At 40.3% G+C, this 12,773-nt stretch overlaps 1 pseudogene; it reads left to right on the top strand.

Moving 5' to 3' along the window:
- The first annotated feature begins 2,375 nt into the window (after positions 1–2,375).
- Positions 2,376–3,203, top strand: LOC123792325 (olfactory receptor-like protein OLF4; annotated as a pseudogene).
- The last annotated feature ends 9,570 nt before the right edge of the window (positions 3,204–12,773 follow it).

The raw sequence follows: 12,773 nt of genomic DNA, 5'->3' as shown, positions 1-12,773 counted from the left end.
TGTAAATATCCCCTCTGCTGCAGCCCCTGGGCATGTTCAACCTTGAGCTGGAGGAGACATGGTTTTTGCATTTGAATTCCTGTCTGCTGGAGGACCCATGCTTCACTGCTTCCTGCTGTCCTGTCTGGGAACAGAGCTTCAGTCTCCATCATCAACCATCCAGGGAGATAGACAGGAGGTGAATAATCCCTAATAGACCAGTGGGCAACTCCAAGCAGAAAGCGGCAGGTGTATGGAGACTCCGAGCCTGGAGACTGGGTTCTCAGGTGAAACTACAACTCGGGTTCAGTGTTTGTGACATGGACATGGGCAAGGCGGAGTGAGTGGGAAGCTGGTGGGTTGGTCAGGGGAGGTAAGACAATATTGGAAGCTATGGAATTTGGGGTTCAGTCTTCAGTGAAGAGTCCCAGGGCAGGAGTTAAGGTGGGGAGTTGGAAAGTAACTTAAATGCAATACAGAAAGAACTCCCTGGGTAAATGTGAATATTGGCTACAGGGTGCTCGCCATCCTGTGGTAGGTGTAGAGATGACAAGGGATTGAAATAAGGGGGTGGAACTGGGGACCCAGAGGTTGGGAAGCGATGGGGGCATTGGAGAGAAGAGAAAACTCAGCCAAATCTCATTACCACTGATAAGCACTCATTATTAGTAGGAGGGAACTATGCTGAGCTTTTTCCATATATTCACAAAACCTGTCAGCCACCTTAGGGGGATACACGCCTCTAGTGTCTATTTGGGGGATGATAGTAACATTTGGAAGAGTTTAGTTGGCACTCCGAGTTCAAATAGCAAATGTGTGTAGATCCAAAATTCAAACCCTGACTTTTTATTATGAAAGTTTCACATTTTATAGCCTTTAGGAAAGTTCTTTTAGAAAACCAGCTTTTAACATCCCCCACTTTTGTTGTACCGTGTGTATTTCCTCTTGCAAATTGTGGTGTCTTCCCTTTGCTTGTTCTTCTGAAGGGATATTCAATCAGTCAGATATCTTGATAACGCAAAGACATCCCTACTTTTTTTTTTTTTTTTGATAAATTGCCTTTTGCTGCTTTATTATTCTGGGCATCAAGGTGCTGTAACGGGTTGGAGTGTTTCCTGAACCGATGACATTTGCTCCTCCTCACCATCTCTGGGGACCACCTGAGCTTATTGGATCTTTGTCCCCACTTTTCTTCCTCAAAGTTGTTGAAACTGATTTTCTTTGAATACTGGACACAAAATGATCCTATTAAAATGGAGACCCATGATTATATGCTCATAGGAGACTTATCTCCTGGAATTTGGATGCAGTTTTACATTTTTAGGGGAAAGACAATTGGATATCTGTAGCTTGCCATGTGTCACTGTTTGCCTAATTATTGTGGTGGAGGTGACAATAGCCTGGTAGGGACTTTTAAACCAATAAATGAACAAATGTAAAGCAGAATGGTGAAGGGGAGTGGGAGATACAGGCTTCCAGTTAAAGAATGAATGAGTCATGGGAACAAAAGGCACAGCCAAAGGAATATAGTCTGTGATATTCTCATAGTGTTGTGTGGTGACAGATGGCAGCTCCTCAGGTCACAAGCACAGCATAATGTTTAAACTCTTGAGTCACTGTGTTGTACACCCAAAACTAATGTAACATTGTGTGTCAACCATACTCAAGTTTTAAATATTAACTAATGAATCATTAAACATTATTTCAAAAAGTAATGATGTTCTATATCTTGGATAATTGAATTTAAAAAAAAAATTAGAAAAAGGAAATGGTAATTCACAAATGAGTGAAGAAGAAAAAAATTAAAAATTAAAATAAAAGCTCTCAAGTCTTCTCTCAAAGACTTGCACTGGTTTTTCCCTCTGATGGGAACACATTTACCCAGATAACCTTGTGTCTCCTGCTGTCTCCTCCTTGAGGCCTCTGTGTAAATGTGTGTAGCCTACCCCAGCGCCCAGTAAAAAATAACCTCCATGCACTCTTTCCTTTTACGAGCTTTTCCTTCATTGCACCTGTCACCTTCTGATATTCTCCCTGATCTTTTATTTGGTTATCTTCTCCATCACTGAATGTGCAGACACTTGTTTTCTGACACCTATACTCTTTTCCTGGAGGTAAGTAGGTACTCAAGTTTATTCCTCAAACATGTGACAGGATTTCTCATTAAAAGCATAAAATACATGAGTACTTGGGGAAAAGGCCAAGTGTGGGATGCACATTCCTATTCAGAACAAGCATGGGGGATCCAGACAGGTGACACATTCCATACAAAAACTATTGATATCGACTTTTTGAATGTAAAATAAAAATTGTAGAATTACAATGATATTAGTAACATTCATTATTGAGAAAAATAGTCATGTTAGTTTTTGTTCCCTGGTAGTGACCTCCCCCACATGCAACCAGGAAATGATACACAAATTTCAGAATTTCTTCTTCTCGGCTTATCAGAAGAACCAGAACTGCAGCCCCTTATATTTGGGCTTTTCCTCTCCATGTACCTGATCACTGTGTGTGGAAACCTGCTCATCATCCTGGCTGTCAGCTCTGACTCCCACCTCCACACCCCCATGTACTTCTTCCTGGCCAACCTGTCCTTTGTAGACATCTGTTTCACCTCCACCACCATCCCCAAGATGCTGTGGAACATCCAGGTTCAGAGCAATGTCATCACTTATGAAGGCTGCCTATGCCAGATATACTTTATTGTACTGTTTGCAGGATTAGACATCTTTCTCCTGACTGTGATGGCCTATGACTGCTTTGTGGCCATCTGTCACCCCCTGCACTACATGGTCATCATGAACCCCCGGCTCTGTAGACTGTTGGTTCTGATGTCCTGGATCATGAGCATCTGAATTCCTTGTTAGAAAGCTTACTGGTGTTGCGGCTGTCCTTCTGTACAGAGGTGGAAATCCCCCACTTTTTCTGTGAACTCAATCAGATGATCCACCTTGCCTGCTCTGATACCTTTCTTAATAACATGGTGATGTATTTTGTAGCTATGTTGCTGGCTGGTGGTCCCTTCATTGGGATCCTTTACTCTTACTCTAAGATAGTTTCCTCTGTATGTGGGATCTCATCAGCTCAGGGCAAGTACAAAGCATTTTCCACCTGTGCGTCTCACCTCTCGGTTGTCTCCTTATTTTATTGTACAAGCCTAGGAGTGTATCTTAGCTCTGCTGCTCCCTAGACCTCCCACACAAGTGCAGTGGCCTCGGTGATGTACACGGTGGTCACTCCCATGCTGAACCCCTTTGTCTATAGCCTGAGGAACAGAGACATAAAGGAGGCTCTAATGAGATTCTCTGGGATGGCAGCTCTGAAAGGGACAATAGTCCTGGGTTGAAGACGTGCCCACAATTGCAGGGCACAAAGCCTGAACCAAATGTATGATTCTTTGATAAGATTGTAGAAGTGGAGTGTGCCTCTTCTAATTTTTTTCCTGACATTTCTATTTTTTTTTTATTTTGACCTCTCCTACAAAATACATAACTCCATTGATTAAGCTTTGTTATATCTCTGATACCCAAGAGATTTTCCCTTTGTCATTTCCCTACTCTCTCAATGTTATTCCTAACCCTGCATATGAAATATTTGGATATTCTTGCTTATTTCAAAGGACTACATGGACCTACTAAGAATAATTTATTCTCAAATAAAATGTATCATAGTGAGTATTTTTTCTTTTGTTTGACTGAATACTACTCCTATGAAAATCTACTCTTGGCCACCACAGCTATTTATGTAAGTTTATAACAGAGAACAATCTGAGACCGCTGTGCTTCCCTTTCGTGAACAGCATTCCTTTGTATATCACTACCTTCACTGCTTTTCCTGAGAATGCAGACTTTGACGTACTGGCTGATATAGCTGATTATGGGGACTTTTCTACACATTGGGATCCTTTTGTTACATAGCTTGTGTCTATCATGACTGCCATAGTCCCTGGCAAAAAAAAGTGATAATAAAACACATATCTCCACAAGTTCATTTTTTTCTTTTGTTTCTCTGCCTTTGGAGATGTGTCATGAAAGAAGTTGCCGTGGCCGATGTCAAAGAGTTTGAAGCCTATGTTCTCCTCTAGGATTTTGATGGATTCCTGTCTCACATCGAGGTCTTTCATCCTTTTGGAGTTTATCTTTGCATATGGTGTGAGAGTGGTCAAGTTTCATTCTTTTGCATGTAGCTGTCCAATTTTCCCAGCACCATCTATCAAAGAGACTGTCTTTTTTCCACTGGATGTTTTTTCCTGCTTTGTCAAAGATTAGTTGTCAATAAAGTCAAGGGTCCATTTCTGGGTTCTCTATTCTGTTCCATTGGTCTATGTGTCTGTTTTTGTGCCAGTACCATACTGTCTTTGTGATCACAGCTTTGGATACATTTTATCCCTTTTTGTTGTCTGATTGCTGTTGCAAGGACTTCTTAGTTATATGTTGAATAATAATGGTGAGAGTGGGCATCCTTGTCGTGTTCGTGATCTTAAGGGAAAGGCTTCCAGCTTTTCCCCATTGAGAATGATATTTGCTGTAGGCTTTTCACAGATGGTTTCTATGATTGAGGAATATACCCTCTATCCCTACACTCTGAAGGGTTTTAATCAAGAAAGGCTGCTGTATTTTGTCAAATGCTTTTTCTGCATCTATTGAGAGAATCATATGGTTCTTGACTCTTTTCTTGTTTATGTGATCTGTCACACTGATCGATTTGCAAATGTTGAACCACCATTGCATCCTAGGGATGAATCCCACTTAGTCTTGATGGATAATCCTTTTAATGTACTTTTGGATCCTATTAGCTAGGATCTTGTTGAGAATTTTGGTGTGTATATTCATCAGGGATATCGGTCTGTAAGTCTCCTTTTTGATGGGGTCTTTGCCTGGTTTGGGGATCAAGGTAATACTGGCCTCATAGAATGAGTTTGGTAGTTTTCCTTCTGTTTCTATTTTTTGGAACAGCTTCAGGAGAATAGGTATTATTTCTTTGAATGTTTGGTAGAATACCCGGGGGAATCTGTCAGGCCCTGGACTCTTGTTTTTGGGGAGGTTTTTGATCACTGCTTCAATCTCTTCATAATTAATTGGTCTGTTTAAATAATCAATTTCTTCCTGTTTCAGTCTTGGTAGTATAAACTTTTCCAGGAAGGCATCCATTTCTTCCAGGTTGTTTAATTTATTGGCATAAAGCTGTTGATAAAAGTTTCTAATGATCCTTCTTATTTCATTGGTTTTGGTCATGATCTCTCCCCTTTCATTCATAATTTTATTAATTTGGGTCCTTTCTCTATTCTTTTGAATACGTCTGGCCAGTGGCTTATCGATCTTTTTTATTCTTTCAAAGAACCAGCTTCTAGTTCTGTTGATCTGCTCTACTGTGCTCCTAGTTTCTAATTCATTGATCTCTGCTCTAATCTTGATCAACTGCCTTCTCGTGCATGGGTTAGGCGTGTTCTTCTGTTCCAGCTCCAGCTTCTAGAAGTGATAATATAAAAACTGCATTTTAGGTTTTTCTATTCTTTTGAGTGAGGCTTGGATGGCTATGTATTTTCCCCTTAGGACCGCCTTTGCAGTATCCCATAGGTTTTGGACCGATGTGTTTTCAATTTCACTGGTCTCCAAAAATTGCTTAATCTCCTTTTTCATTCCCTGGTTTACCCAATCATTCTTGAGGAGAATGGCTCTTAGTTTCCATGTGTTTGAGTTTCTTCCAAAATTTTCCTTGTGATTGAGCTCCAGTTTCAATGCATTGTGGTCTGAGAATATGCGGGGGATAATCTCAGTCTTTTGGTATCTGTTGAGACCTGTTTTGTGACCCAGTATATGGTCTATTCTGGAGAAAGTTCCATGTGCATTTGAAAAGAATGAGTATTCTGTTGTTCTGGTGTGTAGTATTCTGTATATATCTATGAGGTCCATCTGGTCCAGTATATCATACAAAGCTCTTGTTTCTTTGTTGATTTTCTGCTTAGATGATCTGTCTATTGCTGAGAGCAGAGTGTTGAGGTCCCTTATTATTAATGTATTATTATCTATATGTCTCTTTGTTCTGCTTAAGAGTTGGCTTGTGTATCTTGCAGCTCCCCTGTTGGGGGCATATATATTTATAACTGTCATATCCACTTGTTGGATACATCCTTTAAGAATAATATAGTGTCCTTCTGTATCTCTAACAACAGTCTTTAGTTTAAAATCCAATCTGTCTGATATGAGAATTGCTACCCCAGCTTTCTTTTGAGGTCCATTGGCATGAAAAATGCTTTTCCATCCCTTCACTTTCAGTCTGGATATATCTTTAGGTTCAAAATGAGTCTCTGGTAGACAGCAAATGAATGGGTCATGTCTTTTTACCCAATCTGCAACCCTGTGGCATTTTATGGGAGCATTCACATTGAGAGTGATTATTGAGAGATATGATTTTAGTGATGTCATGTTGTCTGTGAAGTCTTTGTTTCTATAGATTGTAAGTTTCTGTTCTGTATCACTCTTGGGGTCTTTTTACTTTTATAGAACCCCCTTAATATTTCTTGTAGGGCTGGTGTGGTGGTCACATATTCTTCCAGTTTCTGCCAGTCCTGGAAGTTAGTTGTCTCTCCATCAGTTCTGAATACCAGCCTTGCTGGATAAAGGATCCTTGGCTGCATGTTCTTCTCAGTTAGAGCTCTGAAAATACCTTGCCAACCTTTCCTGGCTCACCAGGTTTCTGTAGACAGGTCTGACATTATTCTGATTTTCCTCCCTCTGTACATGAGGATTTTCTTCCCCCTGGCTGTTTTCAATACTGTATCCTTGGATCTAATATTTGCGAATTGCACTATGATGTGACGTGGTATAGGTCTGTTCTCATTGATCTTGGAAGGGGTCCTCTCTGCCTCTTGGACATGAATGCTTGTTTCCTTTGCCAGATGAGGGAAGTTCTCAGCTACAATTTATTCAAATATCTCTTCTAGACCTTTCTCTTTCTCCACCCCTTAGGGATGCTGATGATTCTGACATTGGAAGTTTTCATTGAGTCAGTAATCTCCCTTAATCTACGTTCTTGAGATTGGATTTCTTGAGCCAAATTTCTGTTTCATTTTATTTTTTTTATTTTAATGTTCTTTTATTATATTATGTTAGTCACCATACAGTACATCCCTGGTTTCTGATGTAAAGTTCGATGATTCATTAGATGTGTATAACACCCAGTGCACCATGCAAATTTCTGTTTTAGCTTTCTCTTCTACCATCCCATCTTCCAATTCACTAATTCAATCAAAATAAAAAGCTTCTGCACAGCCAAGGAAACAGTCAAAACAACTAAGAGTGAGCACATGGAATGGGAGAAGATATTTGCAAATGACGCTACAGAAAAATGACTGGTATCCAAGATCTACAAAGAACTTCTCAAACTCAATACATGAAAACAAATAATCAAATCAAAAAATGGGCAGAAGATATGAACAGACACTTTTCCAATGAAGACATACAAATGGCTAACAGACACATGAAAAAATGTTCAAAATCATTAGCCATTAGGGAAATTCAAACCAAAACCACATTGAGATACCACCTTACACCAGTGAGAATGATGGAAACTGACAAGACAAGAAACAGCAAATGTTGGAGAGGATGTGGAGAAAGGGGATCCCTCTTACACTGTTGGTGGGAATGCAAGTTGGCACAGCCACTTTGGAAAGCAGTGTGGATGTCCCTTAAAAAGTTAAAAATTAAGCTACCTTATGACCAAGCAATTACACTGCTGGGTATTTACCCCAAAGATACAGACGGAGTGAAGAAAAGGGCCATATGCACCCCAATGTTCATAGCAGTATTGTGCACAATAGCGAAATTGTGGAAGGAGCTGAGATGCCCCTCAACAAATCACTGGATTAAGAAGATGTGGTCCATATATACAATGGAATATTACTCAGCCATCAGAAGGAAGGATTACCCAAAATTTGCAGCAACATGGAGGGGACCAGAGGAGATTATGCTAAGTGAAATAAGTCAAGCAGAGAAAGACAATTATCATGGTTTCACTCATTTATGGAATATAAGAAATAGCAGGAAGATTGGTAGGAGAAGGAAGGGAGGAATGAAGGGGGGGAAACAGAAGGGGGAATGAACCATGAGAGACTACGGACTCTGGGAAACAAACTGAGGGCTTCAGAGGGGAGGGGGCGTGCATTGGGATAGGCTGGTGATGGGTATTAAGAAGGGCACATATTGCATGGAGCACTGGGTGTTATACACAAACAGTGAATTATGGAACACTATATCAAAAACTAAGGATGTATTGTATGGTGACTAATATAACATAATAAAAAATTATTATTAATAAAAAGAAAGAAGAAAGAAAGAAAGAAAGAAAGAAAGAAAGAAAGAAAGAAGAAAGAAAGAAAGAAAGAAAGAAAGAAAGAAAGAAAGAAAGAAGAAAGAAAGAAAGAAAGAAAGAAAGAAAGAAAGAAAGAAAGAAAGAAAGAAAGAAAGAAAGAAATCTGCCAATGGAAAACACACACACACACACACACACACACGAAGAGGAAGACATGGCTCATTTATTAACATCACCCCAAAGCTATAAAGGGTAAAGTAAACCCTCAACTAAATATATTCAATATCATATCAAGGTTGAGGGAAAGTGCAAGGAGGTTAGACCTCTGGAAGTCAGACTAATTCATGAGAATGAGGAATACAAAACTGGATTCACCTAATTTCTAATTTGGTCTCCCAGGACCAGAGTCTCAGCAGGAAAATTTTCCTCTCTGTCCACATCAGTGGCCCACGGGGAATGAAGTGCTCTGCGGTGGGAGTAACAATGGAAACAGCGCCTAGTGAGCAGACACAGGGAACTGTAAATATCTCCTCCACTGCAGTCCATTGCCATGTTGCATCCTTGTGCAAAAAAAGGCATGGTTGTTGCTTTTGTGTTCCTAAGTCTGGCTGGGGGACCCATGCTTCACTGCTTCCTGCTGTCCTCTCTGGGAACAGCTTTGGTCTCCAACATCAACTATCCAGGAAGGAATTGAGACCTCCTCACAGAGACTTTCATCTTATAGACCCCACCCAGGTGAGTCTGAGAGCTCAGAAGGTATTTTAGGAAAGGATCAGAGAGAATGGAAGCTGAGAACTTTTCCTGAAGTTATCTGAGACTAGATAGACTCATATATAATTATTTATATAATGTGTTCAAAAGAGAAGTGTCCATTGGTCTCAGCAATACAGGCATCATTGTTGAGAATATGTGGTGGGAATGGAAGACCAGCTAGAGGAGAAGGAGGAAGGAAATGGGAGACCTAAAGTGGGTCCAGTGAAATTAGAACATATCCAAGGAGTTTTGCAGCTAAGGGGAGCAGGAAATCAGAGTATTTGGCTTGGAGATGTGTGCAGTGAACTGTTTAAGATGTAGTATTTTTCAGCACATTCTGTTTTTACAGAAAGACCCAGACCCATGCAGGTAACTATTTCCTTATAAAAGCAGTTCTTGAGACATTAGTTTCTCAGCATCTTCTCTCACAGTGCATATTCACATAAAAAAAATTGTATTTAATATGCAAAAAGGAGTACATTAACTAGTTTTACTTTGTAATACTTCATGACCAAGATGCGTGGAAAGGATGAAGACAGTTGTGAGGTAGGAGAAAAAACTCAGCCAAATCCCTTCACCAGTGAGAATCACGTATTTACACACAGGAAGGAACCGTACCGTAAGCTTCTGCATATACTGACAATAACATCCACCCTAGGAGGACGGGTGCTGCTATCCCCACTGCTTGACTATGGATTTTCATATTTGGAACAGATTGGTTGTCTCTCCCAGGTTCAAACAGCTTATATGTGGTAGATCTGACATTCTAAACCTGGATTTCTGATTTCAAAAGTTTTGCATTTAACATCATTTGGAAGGTGTTTCATTATTTCATCTTTAAAACTCCCCTTCTATTGTCATACATTGTATATTTTCTGTTGTAGATTGCAGGTTTATTCCCTTTGCACATTTTTTAGAGGGATATTCAATCAGTAAAATGTCTTGACAACATAAAGATACCACTCCTTTCTTGTTTAGATACATTATTTTTTCCTGCTTTGTTAATTATTGTGGGCATCAGGGGATGTGGACTGGGGCTGGAATGCTGCCAGGACCAGGGAAGATTTCTGCTCATCAGTCTCTCAGGGACCACTTGAGCTTATTAGATGTCCTTTACCCCTTGTGTCTATTTCTGTCCTGTGTTTCTGGAACTGCTTTCTTATGTTTCTTTAAATACAGGACACAAGATGATCATATTAAAATGGAATCCCATGTTTCCATGTCCTTGGGAGGTCTACCAAGTAGAATTTAAGTACTATTCACAGAGTCTTGGGGGTAAAGGAAATCTGATATTGACAGCTTGCCTTGTATCATTTCTTTCAATGTTATTGTGGTTGAGAGCGAGAAAAGCATGGTAGCAATGCAGTGTCAGGAAATCATAGTGCACTCTGTGTGTGTGGGGGGGGCATGAGCAGTCCTCAGGTCAATGGTACCCAAGGTCATCTACTCCAGTATGTGACCCTTAAATGCCTGAATGTTAATTAACCAACAGATTTAAATAAGGAAGGGATCTATCTCCATTCCCAGAAACTAGGAACAAAGTTAATAAGATGCAAAGAACACCATGTGAAGGAAGGACTCCCTGTGTCTTGAAGTCCCATCAGTGGCAGGAAAGCCGCCTCGGTCCTCAACATTCTTTGCCACCACCTCTATTCTCTCTCCCTCTTGCTCATTCCCTCACTGCACTGACTGCATGTTGAGATCTGCAGATCTTTAGTAAGTGCCTTCTGCAGGGTCTTTGCTCTGCTTTCCCTGCAGGGCACACACCTCCCCCAGATATCCTCCTGCCTCCTGCTCAGTCTTTCTTGAAGCATCTGTTAAAATGTCACCTTCTTTGTAGGACTTCCTAATCTCCTATTAAAACTTAGCACACTCACCACCCACTCTTCTTTATACTGACTTTTTATTTTCCTTCACAATAGCTGTCACCATCTAACATGATTTTAAAAATTTTTAATGTGTACTTCCTTCAGTCTTTTGGTATCAGTTGAGACCTGTTTTGTGACCCAGTATATGGTCTATTCTGGAGAAAGTTCCATGTGAATTTGAAAAGAGTGAGTATTCTGTTGTTCTGGGGTATAGTGTTCTGTATCTATCTATGAGGTCCATCTGGTCCAGTGGATCATTCAAAGCTCTTGTTTCTTTGTTGATTTTCTGCTTAGATGATCTATTGCGGAGAGCAGAGTGTTGAGGTCCCCTATTATTAACGTATTATTATCTATATGTCTCTTTATTCTGGTTAAGAGTTGGCTTGTGTATCTGGCTGCTACCCTGTTGGGGGCATAGATATTTATAATTGTCATATCCACTTGTTGGATACACCCTTTAAGAGTAATACAGTGTCCTTCTGTAACTCTAACTACAGACTTTAGTTTAAAATCTGATCTGTCTGATATGAGAATTGCTATCCCCGCAAGGCAAGAAACAACAAATGTTGGAGAGGATGTGGAGACAATGGATCCCTCTTACACTGTTGTTGGGAATGCAAGTTGGTACAGCCACTTTGGAAGACAGTGTGGAGGTCCCTCAAAAAGTTAAAAATAGAGCTACCCTATGACCCAGGAATTGCACTACTGGGTATTTACCCCAAAGATACAGATGTAGTGAAGAGAAGGGCCATATACACCCCAATGTTCATAGCAGCATTGTCCACAATAGCTAAACTGTGGAAGGAGCTGAGATGCCTTTCAACAGACAAATGGATAAAGAAGATGTGGTTCATATATACAATGGAATATTACTCAGCCTTCAGAAAGAATGATTACCCAACATTTGCAGCAACATGGATGGAACTGGAGGAGATTATGCCAAGTGAAATAAGTCAAGCAGAGAAAGACAATTATCATATGGTTTCACTCATTTGTGGAACATAAGGAGTAACAGGGAGATCGATAGGAGAAGGAAGGGAAGAATGAAGGGGGGTTAAACAGAAGGGGGAATGAACCAAGAGAGACTATGGACTCGGGGAAAGAAACTGAGGGTTTCAGAGGGGGATGGTGGGGGAATGGGCTAGCCTGGTGATGGGTATTAAGGAGGGCACGTATTGCATGGAGCACTGGGTGTTATATGCAAACAATGAATCACGGAACACTACATCAAAAACTAAAGATATACTGTATGGTGACTAACATAACATAATAAAAAAATTTTTTAAAGATGTACTTTCTTCACAATTAGATTGTTAGATTTTCCTTCTTTTCTCCAAGTTTTTATTTAAATCTCAATTGCCTAACATACAGTGCAATATTAGTTCCGGGGGTAGAATTTAGTGATTCCACACTTACAGACAACACCAGGTGCTCATCACCGCAAGTGCCCTTCTTCATCCCCATCATTATTTTCACCCAGCCCCCACCACCTCCCTCCAGCAACCCTCAGTTTGTTCATAGTTAAGATTCTTTTTCCTGGTTTGCCTCTCTTTTTCCCCCAACTGTTTTCATTTTTTTGTTTCTTAAATTCCACATATGAGTGAAATCATATGGTGTTTGCCCTTCTCTGCTTGACTTATTTCACTCAGCATAACACACTCTGTCCACATCATTGCAAATGGCAAGACTTCATTCCTTTTGATGGCTGAGTAATATTGCATTGTGTATCCACATCTGTATCCATTCATCAGTCATGGACATTTGGGCTCTCTCCAGAGGCTGGCTGTTGTTGACATTGCTGCTATAAATATCAGGGTGCCTGTAACCCCTCAAATTAGTATTTTTGTGTCCCCTGGGTAA

Source organism: Ursus americanus, chromosome 14 (assembly GCF_024610735.1).
Source record: "Ursus americanus isolate L20-20 chromosome 14, mUrsAme1.1.p, whole genome shotgun sequence".
Taxonomy (NCBI): domain Eukaryota; kingdom Metazoa; phylum Chordata; class Mammalia; order Carnivora; family Ursidae; genus Ursus; species Ursus americanus.
Note: the sequence above shows the minus strand (reverse complement) of the source record. Positions and strands in the feature narration are given on the sequence as shown.